General features: G+C 45.1%; 1 long non-coding RNA gene across 2 annotated transcripts in view; it reads right to left on the bottom strand.

The window, feature by feature from the left end:
* Positions 1-13,123, bottom strand: part of LOC148002683 (uncharacterized) — a 58,717-nt gene that overhangs the window by 35,667 nt on the left and 9,927 nt on the right. The window lies entirely within an intron of this gene.

The following is a 13,123-nucleotide window of genomic DNA, read 5'->3' as shown; positions in this document are numbered from 1 at the left end:
ACTATGACCCCAGCCTCTGCTCTCCAAGGACCACCTGTGGTAAGATCTCCATAAACTTGTGAACATTAGCAACAAGGATTGTTTAATTCAACAGAAGGTCTCCTCCTGGGATCAAGTGCTTCACCTGTCTCTAGCTGAGATAAGACCACTTCTGACACTTCATTCATACCTCAACACAAAGTGCTCCCAAGAGTAAACACCAAGCACCATTCACCTGGTCCACAGCCTGACAAGCTGGCAAGTTGGGGTAACAACAAATAAAGATCCAAAAATCACTCAACAATTATAAGACCACATAGCAACACCAGAAAAACTACAAATCACACACACACACACACACACACACACACACACACACATACACACATACACACACACATACACACACAGACAGACACAGACACATACACACAGTACACACACACATATACACACACAGACACACATACACACACACATACACACACACACCAGAAAAAACCCACACAAACAGCATGAATACCTAAGGTGATATGTCTCCTCCAGACATTAGCACCTTTACTGTGACATTTCCTGAGGAAAGTAACTCAGCTACTGCACAAGACAGTGATTACAAAGCCGTAATTATAAATATTCTCAGAAAAACAAAGTGGAGGGGAACAAATGCCTGGATCAGGACTGTGGAAACACAAACATTTGGATAAAATATTAAAGATTCAAGATATGAAGATGGAATTTAATAAATAGGATCCCTGAAGAAACACCAAAACGAAGTAAACTCAAACCGAAAGCAAAAGAAAACCTTCACCAATGGATCAAATTGAGTAGAAGAGAGAATACCAGTGTTCTCAAAGACAGGGTATAGGAATGGACAAATGGTCAAAGAAAAGGTTAAATCTTAAAACTTCCAAGAGTAGAATGTCCAGGAAATCTGGGACTATAAAAAAAAAAAAAAAAGACCAACTTATAGGTTATAGGTATTGAACAAAAGGAGGAAACCTAGGTTGAAATGAAGAGGTAGGTAGCCCACAGAAAAAGAGATAAAGAAAAAAACATTATCAGCTATAGATCTTACAGAAACTCAGTGGAACTTACAGAAACTCAGTGTGGTGTTTGGAATAAGAATGGCCCTCATAGGCGCATGTATTTGGATGCTTGGCCAGCAGGGAGTGACACTATTTGAAAGCATTAGGAGGTATATGGCCAAGTTGGAGTAAATATGTCACTGGAGGTGGGCTTTGGGGTTTCAAATGTTTAAGCCAGGCCCAGTGAGTGGCTCTCTTCCTGCTGCCTGTGGATCTGGATGTTGAATTCTCAGCTACTTCTTCAGTACTATGTCTGCCTGCATGTTGCCATGTTTCCCACTTTGACGATAATGGTCTCTGAAACTTTAAGCATGCCCAAATTAAATGCACTCCTTTATAAGACTTGTGTGGTCAGAGTCCCTTCACAACAATAGGACACTGACTAGAACAGAAGTTGGTACTAGGGAGAGGGGTATTTCTGTGACAGGCTGGATGGTGCATTAGGGTGGAGTGAAGACTTCGGGATTTAGGATTAAGAAAGCAGTTGAATGCTTTAAGTGGGGCTTAACGGGCCATAGCAGTAGGCTTGTGGGAGACAGTGATGCTGAGAACAATGTAAATTCTAATGGTGCAGGTCAAGAGGTTTAAGAGGAGAAGAATATTAGTAGGTGGCCTGGAGACCATTCTTATGCTATTTTGTGAATAACATGGTTGCTTTCGGCCCTCATCTAAGAATTGTTCCCGAGACTAAATTGAAGAGTTTTGGATTAATGGCATTGGCGGAGGAGATTTCAGAACAGTCTAGTATTGACTGTGTTGTGCAGTTGTTACTGGTCACTGTTATGCAAATCTGTAACGAAAAGAAGCAAGGTAGGCAGGAAGAATACAAAGTGTACAGTGAAGAAGAAAAGGAGCACAGGAAGTGTAACCAAGCTAAGTCCAATGCTCAAGGAGATACAATGTTTAAAGAAAAGCTGATGCTAAATGGAATAAAGGGAGTGTAACCTCAGGGAAAGGCCCTGTCCAAATGAGCTTCTTACTGTGGAAAGGAGTTAAAGAAAACCTTAAGCAGTGAAGGAAGCCATCTAAAACAGAAAGCTGATGCAGATGTAATTGAACAAGGGAACCATGTTCCAGCCTCATCAAGCAACAGGTCCTGGCAGGTTCTGGGTTTAGAGTCAAGGATATAAAAGAGGGGTTTTCGAATTACCCATCGCAGCTAAGGGAAGCCGCTTAGTCCAGGCATTTGTTAGGAGTGCCCCTTCATGGAGACCCAGAGAGGTCATTGTGTTAGGCTATAAAAGCAAATCCTGGATTATATTGGAAACCCCGAGGTTTTGGAAATGCCGGAGCCATGGGTTACCTATCAAGGAAAGCTGCTAACAGGGTGTGGACCCTGCCCCAAAGAAAGAAGTGTGATACAGTCAAAAGGTGAAAGGAATTGGAGATTTGAGATTCGCTTACATATCAGACCTGGGGATACAAAATTTGGAGTTTGCCCTGCTGGATTTCAGTCTTGCATTGTTCCAGGATTTCCTCACTGTGCTTCTTTCCTCCATTTTGGACTGGTAATGGACATTCTGTGCCACTTTATGTTGTAAGTATGTGATATGCTTTTTATTTTACAGTTAAGAGATTCCTATAAGTATCAGAAAAGGCTTTGAACTTTGGGCTTATAAGCAGTGTTAAGACTGTGGTAGACTATGAGAACTTTTGAAGTTCAGTGCATTTTGCATCATGATATGGCCACAAACCTATGGTGGTGTCAAAGAGTGGAATGTGGTGGTTTGAATAAGAATTGCCCCCCACCCCTACACCAGGCCTCCTGTATTTCAATGCTTGGTCACCAGGGAGTGGCACTGGAGGTGTGACCTAGTTGGAGGAAGTGTATTACTGGAAGTGGTATATTTTTCAAAAGGTTAAGCCATGCACACACACACACACACACACACACACACACACACACACACGTGTCTTCCTACTGCCTTTGGATCCAGATATAGAACTCAGCACTATGTCTGTCTGCATGCCAACATGTTACCCATCATAACAACAATGGACGGAACCTCTGAAATGGTAAGCCAGCCCCGATTAACTTATAAGAGGTGCCATGGTCACAGTGTCTCTTTGCAGTGATAGAATACTAAGATAGCCAGGGTCTTAGTTAGGCTTCCTATTGCTGTAAAGAGACACTATGACCACTACAGATCTTATAAAGGAAAATATTTAACTGGGGCTGGCTTACAATTTCAGAGCTTTAGTCCAGTATCAATGCAGAAAACAGGTGGCACCCAGGCAGACATAGTGCTGGGGGAAGATCTTGTGAATCCTACATCTTGATCTAAACACAGCAAAAGTGAACTGTGGGTCATTAGGCATGGCTTGAGCTTGAACCCAACCTCTAGTAACACACTTCCTCCAACAAAGTCATACCTATTCTAACAAGGCCTCAAACTCCTAATAGTGCCACACCCTATGGACCCATGGGGCCATTTGTATTCAAACCACCACAGTCAGTTGTAACTTTAATTTTTTTCAAACTTTACTGTTAATGGTGGTATTTAGAGGCTTTAACCTTCCTTTTAGCCCACCACCCAGAGGTAATGGGTTAAAAGGATATTGGGAAGTGGACCTGTTCAAAAATGGTTCTTTGGAGCAACTCTCATCTATGTTTTCAGGAAATTGACAATTCAGTTCACAGGTCAACAATGACAGCTCAATCCACTTGCAAGATACTTTACAGATATATCAGCAGTCTAGTTCAATAAAGTTGGAATAGCAAACACAAATCAGCAGTGGTGGCACTGTGGAATGTGGGAAACAAGCAGACAAAACCATCTCAGAAAACAGCAGGTGACTGGGACTTCCTGATAAGCTTGAGGCCAGGGAGTTTCACAAGAATTTGCTGAGTAAACACTCTATTCGGGAAGTGTCCCAACCACAGTAAGGGTGGGACCCTCACCACCACCCCCCTTCTGCATACCAGAGATGTCTTCCCACCAAGGGCCTCTAATGAATTCAAAAGACAATAGGCGGCCACCAATGAGAAACAACCAACTCATGCTGTTACCTAAAGCCTATACCCTGAAAAACTATAGTGTGTGCCTTTGTCCTTCGAGTTGCCTCTGCCCTGGTTGCAGAACGACCCCAGTGCACTGGATCATTAAACCTCTTGCTTATTGCATTGATCTCCGTCTCTGGGTATCTGTGAGTGGGACATCCAGAACGTAGGGCTGGGGTTGGGGGTGGGGTGGGGATGGGGGTGAGGGTTGGGTGGGGGGAGCTTCCCGAGTCTTACATTTGGTGCACTGGCCAGGAATCATCCTCCTCGTGAGACCAGTGACTAAGAGATTGGAGGACGCTCGAGCAGGTACCGCCCTGGTTGTCTCTGTCGGCGTCCATCTTGTCTAAATGTCTGTTTAGTTTTTCTGAATCCGTGCGGCCACTAGGAGCGGCAGCGGGAGGCTGCTGTTACAGGAGACTGGGAAGTGAGATCTGAGAGGATTCAACTTCATCTGGCAGCGGCGGCAGTGGGGGGGAGACCGCTGTTCCATTTGTGAGTTGGAACCGGGAGGGTCCGACTTCATTTGGGGGCAGTGGCCGGGAGGCTGCTGCCGAATTTTCTGGTTTGGTCTGGTTTGGAGGGAGTCGGGAGGACTCTGCTCCTTTTGAAACCTGTTGGCTGTGGGGTCGATTCCAGTGTAAGTTGGTGGGTCACCTGCCTTCTGTAACGCTGGTGGCAGGAGCACATCAGTATTGTACTTTCTGTTTGTCTGTTTGCCTGGGGACTCATACTGATATCTGTGTTGTCTGGCTTGCTTTTGGTTTGCTGGCGAGCGTCTGTAAGGCTTAGAGAGCCTCTGGTTTCTGTGCCTGTGAGAGGAGCAAACTGTCTGTGTTGATCGTCTTTCTCTTTGTTTTTGGACTTCAGTATTGGCCGGAGCCAATCGAGTGAGTCTTGCTCTGCACCCGTGGGCAGGGGTGAAACTGCCTGTGTGTTGGTTGTCTTTCCCTGTGTTCCTGGACTTGGACTGTAACTGATGCTATTTTTGGACATAGGACAGACTGAATCTACCATGCTAAACATCTAAGCTAACCACTGGAGGGAAGTTAGGAAAAGAGGAGAAAACTCGTCAGTAGTGGTAAAGAAAGGCAGGTAGGTTAGTTACTCTCTGCTCTTCCGAATGGCCCACCTTCAGAGTAGGGTGGCCACCCATAGAGACCCTCAACGTACAGATGACCAAAGCAGTAGAGGAAAAAGTCTTTAGGCCAGGATCCCTCAGGTACTCAGACCAAGTGCCCTATACAGTTACCTGGAAGGAAGGATCTAGTGGAGAAACACACACACACTCACTCCCCCCTGCCTCCCCTCTTGGATAAAAGCTTTTTTTTTTTTTTTTGTCTCCAAGACTCTCAGAGGTCCTGGCCATGAAGAAGAACCCTGTAGAGGCCAACGAGTCTGTAAAGAAGAACATCCTTCAGGAGTCTTCTACTGCAGATCTGCTGCTGATGGATCTTCTACCCCCTTTCAGATAACCCCAAGGGGCTGATTAATCTCTGTGAGAATGTTTTATTTACTCATCAGCCCACCTGAGATGATATCCAACCACTCATGAGAGTGCTCTTCAAGACCAAAGAGCGAGAAAGAATAGCGCAGGAGACCAGAAAGAATGTCCCCTCAGACACGGAGGCACCATTGATTGACCAGGCTGTCATCGACAGCGGATTTTCCCTGACTAGACCTGACTGGGACCACTAATACAGTATAGGTAAGGAGCACCTGAAGTTTACCACCAGATTCCCTTGGCAGGTCTCAAGGGGGTTGCAGGATGATCCACCAATTTGTGAGGTTGAGCAGGGACCAGACAAGTCACCTTCAGCCTTTGTAGAGTGGCTCATGGAGGCATTCTGCCGATATACATACTATGACCCAAGCAGCGAGGAGTGCAAAGCTACTGTGACTATGGCTTTCATCGACCAGACTAGTAGAGCTATCAGGAAAAAGCTTCAGGGGCTAGAGGGACCACAAGGATAAGTCGTTGAGGGATTTAGTGCAGGCTGCTGAGCAACTCTACCATAACAGGGAGACAGAGGAGGAGAAGGAACAGAGAAAGGGAAAGGAAGATGAAAGGGAGATAAAAAAAAGAAAGGTGACAGGAAATGAATTTACTGTAGATTTTTGGCTACAGTAGTTAGAGAAAACGGAGAAGAGAGACAGAACCCATTAAAAAGGATCAGTGCGCCTATTGCAAAGAGAGGGGCCACTGGGCTCGAGAGTGCCCTAACAAACAGAAGCTGGGGGCAGGAAATTCCAGGTCTCGGGAAAAGTGCTCCCAAACTGCAAAGGTGTTAGTCCTAGGGGAAGACAGCAACTAGGGAGAACGGGGTTCGGACCCCCTCCAGGGACCCAGGGTAACTCTGAAAGTGGAAGGAAAACCCACCACATTCTTGGTGAGTACTGGGACCCAACACTCAGTCCTCCAAGCTGATGGGCCAGTCTCCAGGAAAGAAAAAAAAATTGTGAGTCCAAGAGGCCACTGAGACTAAACAATATTCATGGACTACCTGAAGACCAGAGCGTGGGCCGGGTATCCCACTTGTTCATGATCGTTCCTGACTGCCTATCCCTTGCTCAGGAGAGATTTGCTCTCCAAAATGGCTTGCTTGGGCTAAAATGGCTGGGTGGGGCCATGTGTATGCATATCTGCAGGCTATGTATGTGGAGCTTAAGACCCAGGCTGACCCTGTCTCAGTGCACCAGTACCTGATGTTGGGGAGGGCATGAGAAGGAATTAAGCCAGACATCTCCTGGCTCCTCCAGTTTGGGTGTTCTTAATGTCATTCTCCCTGGAACACGCTGCTCCTACCAGCCGGGCACTAAAGATTGTCTCCCAGTCCAGGACTTTGGAAAGATAAACCGTGGTAGAGTGGCTGACTTCCATACTACTGTGGCTAACCCCTACACTCTGAGTTCTTTGGTACACCAAACGTGATTGGACTAAGGGATGGCCTCACTCAGAATGTACAACAGAAGACAAGGCCCAAATTGCTTAGAAGAGGAAGGACAATGGCACACTCGAGGGGAAAGCTATACTTCCCAGAGAACAAAAGACTCATTTTGCCAAATGCACAAATGGACTCGTTTAGGGGATAAGAAGCTTATCCAAGCAGTTAGGGTGTATGTGATAGACTTTAGGTTTTTAGCCAGAGAGACAGTAGAACAGTGTAAGGTATGTCAGCAAGTGAGTGCTTATGCAGCCAAGAACAAACAGGGCAAGAGACCTAGGGAGTTTATTGTGAAGTTGAATTTACAGAAGCTAAGCCAGGAAAATATGGTTACAAATACCTTCTAGTGTTTGTAGATACTTTCTCTGGATGGGTTGAGGCTTTCCCCACCAAGCAGGAAACAGCTACTATGGTAGCCAAGAAGATTTTAGAAGAAATCTTCCCGAGGTTTGGGCTGCCCAAGGTAATTGGATGGGACAATGGTCCTGCTTTTGCTTTTAAGGTAAATCAGGGATTGGCAAAGATATTGGGGACTAATTGGAAGCTCCATTGTGCGTACTGTCCCAGGAGCTCAGGACAGGTAGAGAAAATGAACAGAAATCTAAAATAGACCTTAATTAAATTGACCTTGGAGACTGGTGCTGACTGGGTGGTGCTCCTTCCCCTGGCCCTGTTCCAAACCCGGAACACTCCCTACCATTTCAATCTGACCCCTTTTGAGATCCTGTTTGGTGCCCCAACTCCCTTGGTATCCACTGGGTCCTCCTTAGAGGTATCCTAACTCACTGATAGGAACCTCTTCTTGAGATTCCAAGCCTTTCAGTCAATACACCATGAAATTTGGCCCAAACTGTCTGCCCTATATGTTCCAGGAATGCTAGCAACCCCTCACCAGTTCCAGACTGGTGACTAGGTCTACGTCCAGAGGCATCGGGCAAGGTCACTGAAACCCCAGTGGTAAGGACCTTTCCTGATGCTGTTAATCACTCAGACAGTCCTTATGGTCGACAGTACTGCAGTCCCAGTGCATACAACCCATGTGAAACCTGTAGAAGCCTCAATCCCCTGAGACTCCTGCTGCCTCATGTGCCAATCTGTCAACCTGGAGTGTGGTTTCTACTGGAACTGGAGATGAGGTTGCCTCCCTGACGGCCTCCAAACCCCTGAACACCTGGTAGCCTGACCTCACTTTTGACCTGTGCCAGCTGGCGGCAGGACTTGACTCGTGGAACATCCCCACCCATGGCGGGAGTCCTGGCAGAAACAAACTGCCCATATGGGAGAAAGAGGACTCTGGGCTGGAAGAGGGGGGTGATAAGATGTACATTCCCTGCACAGAGGTGTCACTTGTGGGAGACCTCCCCCATTTACATTTACCCTCAATGGAAGAAACTGGGCAGAAGTTCACTGATGTTGGGGTCCACACCAGTTGTATTGCACCGCCTGGGGATGCGAGACTCTAGGGGACACCTACTGGAACCCCTCCTCCTTTGGGACTTGATCAAAGTAAAAAAATTTACAATACTGAGGGGCCCGACCAGGGGAACCGAGGGTATTGAGATACTAAGCAAATGCTACCTATAACCCAATACTCAGATTCACTCAGAAAGGCAAAGAACCACTGAGATGGCGAAAGAGGAAAGTTGGGGATGTGGGTTGTACAAATTGTGATATGATGGCCAAGTTGAGAAAAGGGCTAACCAAACACAAGAGAGAGAGAGAACCGTCAGGGCTGGTTCGAAGCTCGGTTTACCTCTTCCCCTTGGCTCACCACCTTGATTCCTGCCATTATGGGGCCACTGGTGATTCTATTACTTTTGCTGACTTCTGGGCCTTGCACTTTAAAATCACTTGCCTGCTTTTATTAGAGAACGTGTTAGTACAGTGCAGACTATGATGTTGAGACAGCATCATATCAAGACGTAAATTTAGATGAGTTATAGCAGAATGACGAATAATCTCAGGATTGAGATTTTCCCAAGGAAAAGGGGGGAATGTGGAATGTGGAAACCAAGCAGACAAAACCATCCCAGAAAACGTCAGGTGACTGACACTTCCCCATAAGCTTGAGGCCAGGGAGTTTCACGAGAATTTGCCTATTCAGAAAGTGTCCCAACCACAGTAAGGGTGGGACCCTCCCCCGCCACTCCCTTCTGTGTACCAGAGATGTCCTCCCACCAAGGGCCTCCAATGAATTCAAAGGACAAAAGGGGACCACTAATGAATTCAAAAGGTAATATGCCCCGCCAATGAGAAATAACCAACTCATGCTGTAACCTAAAGCCTATACCCTGAAAAAGTATGAAGAGAGTGTGGTTTTGTTCTTCAGGGTCGCCTCTGCCCCGGCTGCAGAAAGACCCCAGTGCACAGGATCATTAAACCTCTTGCTTATTGCATCGATCTCCGTCTCTGTGTCTCTGTGAGTGGGACATCCAGAACGTAGGGCTCGGGTGGCTTCCCGAGTCTTACAGCACTACCTAGCAGAGGATGCCAGGCCTCAGCCTCAACACAAGTCAGCAGGAGGGGCCAGGAAGGATGCCGGGAGTAGTTCTCAGTTATGGCTCTCAACAAAGCAAAGATCAAGAGGTGTTTAGCTATGTAAACAAGCCAAGCTCAGCCTCCACCACTGTCCATTGACATCACAAACTGCCTCCAAACATCACATGTCCTCCCTGGGTCTTGTCTTAGCACATGAGTCTGTCTCAGCTGATATCATCACTCTGTCAATCAACCTGAGTCCTCAGAAGCGACAAGAAGCCACAACACACCACCAGAAGTTTCTTGATGTGTTTCACTCTATGAAGTCTCCAAATGGAGCTCAACTATGCAGTGTAAGGCAGACCAATACATGTGTGTTGTTAATGAAGAATCCTTTATTATCCTTTTACATGCTTGTTTTAACAAAAACATCCTTTCGCCTATGTCTGCATCAATGAAATGTTCCTTCACGAGTCTGCCTTAGCCTTTCACCTTTGTCCACTTCAGAAAAACACTCCTTCACGTGTTTGCCTCAGCAAACACGATCCAACACAACTGACTTTCTAAAGAACCTTTAAGTTTCCACTTCAGTCAATATCTAGAATACACAAAGAACTTAAAAAAACCCTAAACACCAAGAAAACAAACAGCCCAAATGCAAAACTGGATGTAGAACTAAACAGAGATGTGTCAAAATATGTAATAGTAAAGGCTGAGAAACTGATGGGTGGATCTATTCCTGTGAGATACTGGCTTGTAGTCTGGGAATCCTAATGAACAGCCAATCAATTGCTAGTTCTGTCCGTACACTGAAATGCTTCCCAGTAGCCTCTCACTGTCTCTCTCTTAAGTAACTAGCCAACAATATGCCTCAGGAGGACAGCTTCCAACATAAGAGAGAAAAAATATCCAGGAAAAAAAAGGATTAGCAAAAAGAAACAGTATATCATAAGAAATTATACTTTTCATAAACCAAGAGCATGGAATTTTGAGAAAAATGGATAGCAAAATAAAAAAAATAACAAGGAAATTAAAATGCGATTGATTAGAATAAGTTAGTGATGATGGGTGATGGGGTGTGGGAGCAGGGGAAACCTTAGGTGAGTGAATTCCCAAGCATGTATATGTTGTTGCCCTGGGCATGGCTCATCAAGGATGCAGGGCCTCAGCCCCATGTAATTGACAAAGCCTTCCCTTTGGACATCACAAAGATGGCAAAGTCTTCCTCAGGGCCCAGTGCGAATGCTGACAGTGTGTGCAGAAATGTCCATGTAGCTTCTTCTACTCACGTGCTTACAACTTGGAGGCTGCTCCCTCCACAGACTATGCCTGCCGAGAGTAGCCATGCCTGACTCCCATCCAGCTGTTTGCAATAGCCCTGCCTCCTTGTTTAACTGTATGTAATAACCCAGCTTCCCTAAATAACTATATTTAATAAACATACTAAGCTGCCAGGCTGCCTCTGCTTTTCCACCAGAAATCCCGGATGACCCAGTGCAAGATTTTCTGTGTCCGGGTGCCCATGTGTTTTAAAAATTCTCTCAACATCCATCAAATAAATTCCTGAAGCCATGAAAAGTCGAGCCTTTGGGGAATAAAATTATATATATATATATATACATATATATGTATATGTATATATATATATATGAAATGCAATATATTTTTTCTTGGAAACTCCCATGTTTATACAAGAAAGGAAGCATAAGCTTGATTGAACAGTGAAGATTAAATGCAGAGTGTTGATTTAACTACATGATGTGATATAACTCTAGGAACTGCAGGAGGGATAAAAGGAAACACTAATCTAGGAGTGATAAGACCTCATCTCCCACAGAGGAAATAAAGAATAACTGATGATAGGATAATAGCAGGCTGGGAGTTAGAGACTTGGAGGCAAAGGTTGAAAGAGCTGGGTAAGGGTGAGGGTCATTATCTCTCAGGAACAGTAGTGAGGAATGGGAAGTTAAAGGCATGAGGCGAAGTTTTCAACATGGGCATTTTAGGATAATTTGGCTTTCAAGCTTGCATATATGACATTTTGATTTTTAAAAATTAATAATTCATGAAACCAATATCTTTGTTGGCTTTAGTTGTCAATTTGATGCACTGAGAAAGGAGTCTTAAAGAATTTTCCAGAGCAGAATGACCTAAGGGCATGTCTATGAAAGATTATCTTCTTTTTAAAGTATTTTTTAAGGTTTATTTTATGTGTAGGAGTACACTCTCACTGTCTTCAGACAAACCAGAAGAGGCATCGGATCCCATTGCAGATAGCTGTGAGCCACCAGGTGATTGCTGGGAATTGAACTCAGGACCTCTAGAAGAGCAGCCAGTGCTCTTAACCACTGAGCCATCTCTCCAGCCCCGTGAATGATTACCTTAATGGTTAATTGATGTAGGGTGACCCAGCCCACTGTGGGCAGTACCATTACCTAGGCAGATAATCCTGGATTGTATAAGAAAGCCAGATAGGCGTGGGCCTCAGAGTGAGCCAACAAGAAGTGTTACTCCGTGGTTTCCTGTTTGAGTTCCTGCTTGAGTTCTCTCAGTTATGGAGCCTCGGAATGTAAGCCAGACAACCTACTCCTCATCTAGATTACTTTTGTCAAGGTATTTTATCGCAGTCACAGAAAGGAAGCTGCAACAACTACTATTAAAGATTTGAGCCTGACGTGCTGGAATCCAGGAACAAAACAAAAGATAACATCAGTTCCTCACAGCATACAAGTAAACATTGTGTCCAAAAGTAGCGTTGCAATTCTAGGGAGCAGAGAGTCCGCCAGACGTTGCCAGATCACTGCTTGTCCACAGTCAGCCAGGATTTCTCGCGCGTCAGCTACAACATTTAGGTTTGACACTGTGGCTCAGCTGAAGTGAAGAAGAAAAGTGTAGTGACAATTTGCCTGTCAACTTGCTTTGCCTTTTAAATGAAAGCCTATATATTGTCCTACTCACAAGCCCCTATCCTTGGAGTGTGTCTGATGGACATGAGACCCAGAAAAATTTATTCATTGATAGCATGTAATGATATTCACAGCAATTTATTGACCAAACACAGAATTAAAATATGGGAAGTGGACTGGTGGTTATGCTGGCTGCTATTGCAGAGGACCTGGGTTCGATTCCTAGAACCTACGTAGTGGCTCACAATGCTCCCTAACTCCAGCTCCAGGGAATCTGACGGTCTTCGGACCTCCACGGGAACCAAGCAAACACATGGTGCACATCCGTGCCAGCAGGCAAAATACTCTCACATGTAAAATTTTTAAAAATAAAATCTTCTTTAAAAAATTTGGGGAGAAGGGATGACCAAAAAGCAAAAAGTAACATCATCAGGGGCTAAATTAATAAAAGGAATTATATTTGTAACAAAAGACTGAGGACATTTCTAGAATATGCTCTTTTAATTGTTGTCTTTTCCTGCTTCCCTTGTCTCTAGACAAAGCGGTAGAGATGTGATTATCAGGATGACACAGAACCAGAAGGAGAGTGGAAACAGGAAGGTAAGCTCGCAAGCTATGCATTATAGAAGCCCCCCACGCTAAGTCTAGAGACTCGGGGCCTCTCGACCAAGCTACCCGGGAGGCTGAGACAGGAGGACCACAAACTAAAGGCCTATGTGGACGGCAAAG

The sequence above is a fragment of the Rattus norvegicus genome, chromosome 11 (genome assembly GCF_021556685.1).
Source record: "Rattus norvegicus strain SHRSP/BbbUtx chromosome 11, alternate assembly SHRSP_T2T, whole genome shotgun sequence".
Classification (NCBI taxonomy): domain Eukaryota; kingdom Metazoa; phylum Chordata; class Mammalia; order Rodentia; family Muridae; genus Rattus; species Rattus norvegicus.
Note: the sequence above shows the minus strand (reverse complement) of the source record. Positions and strands in the feature narration are given on the sequence as shown.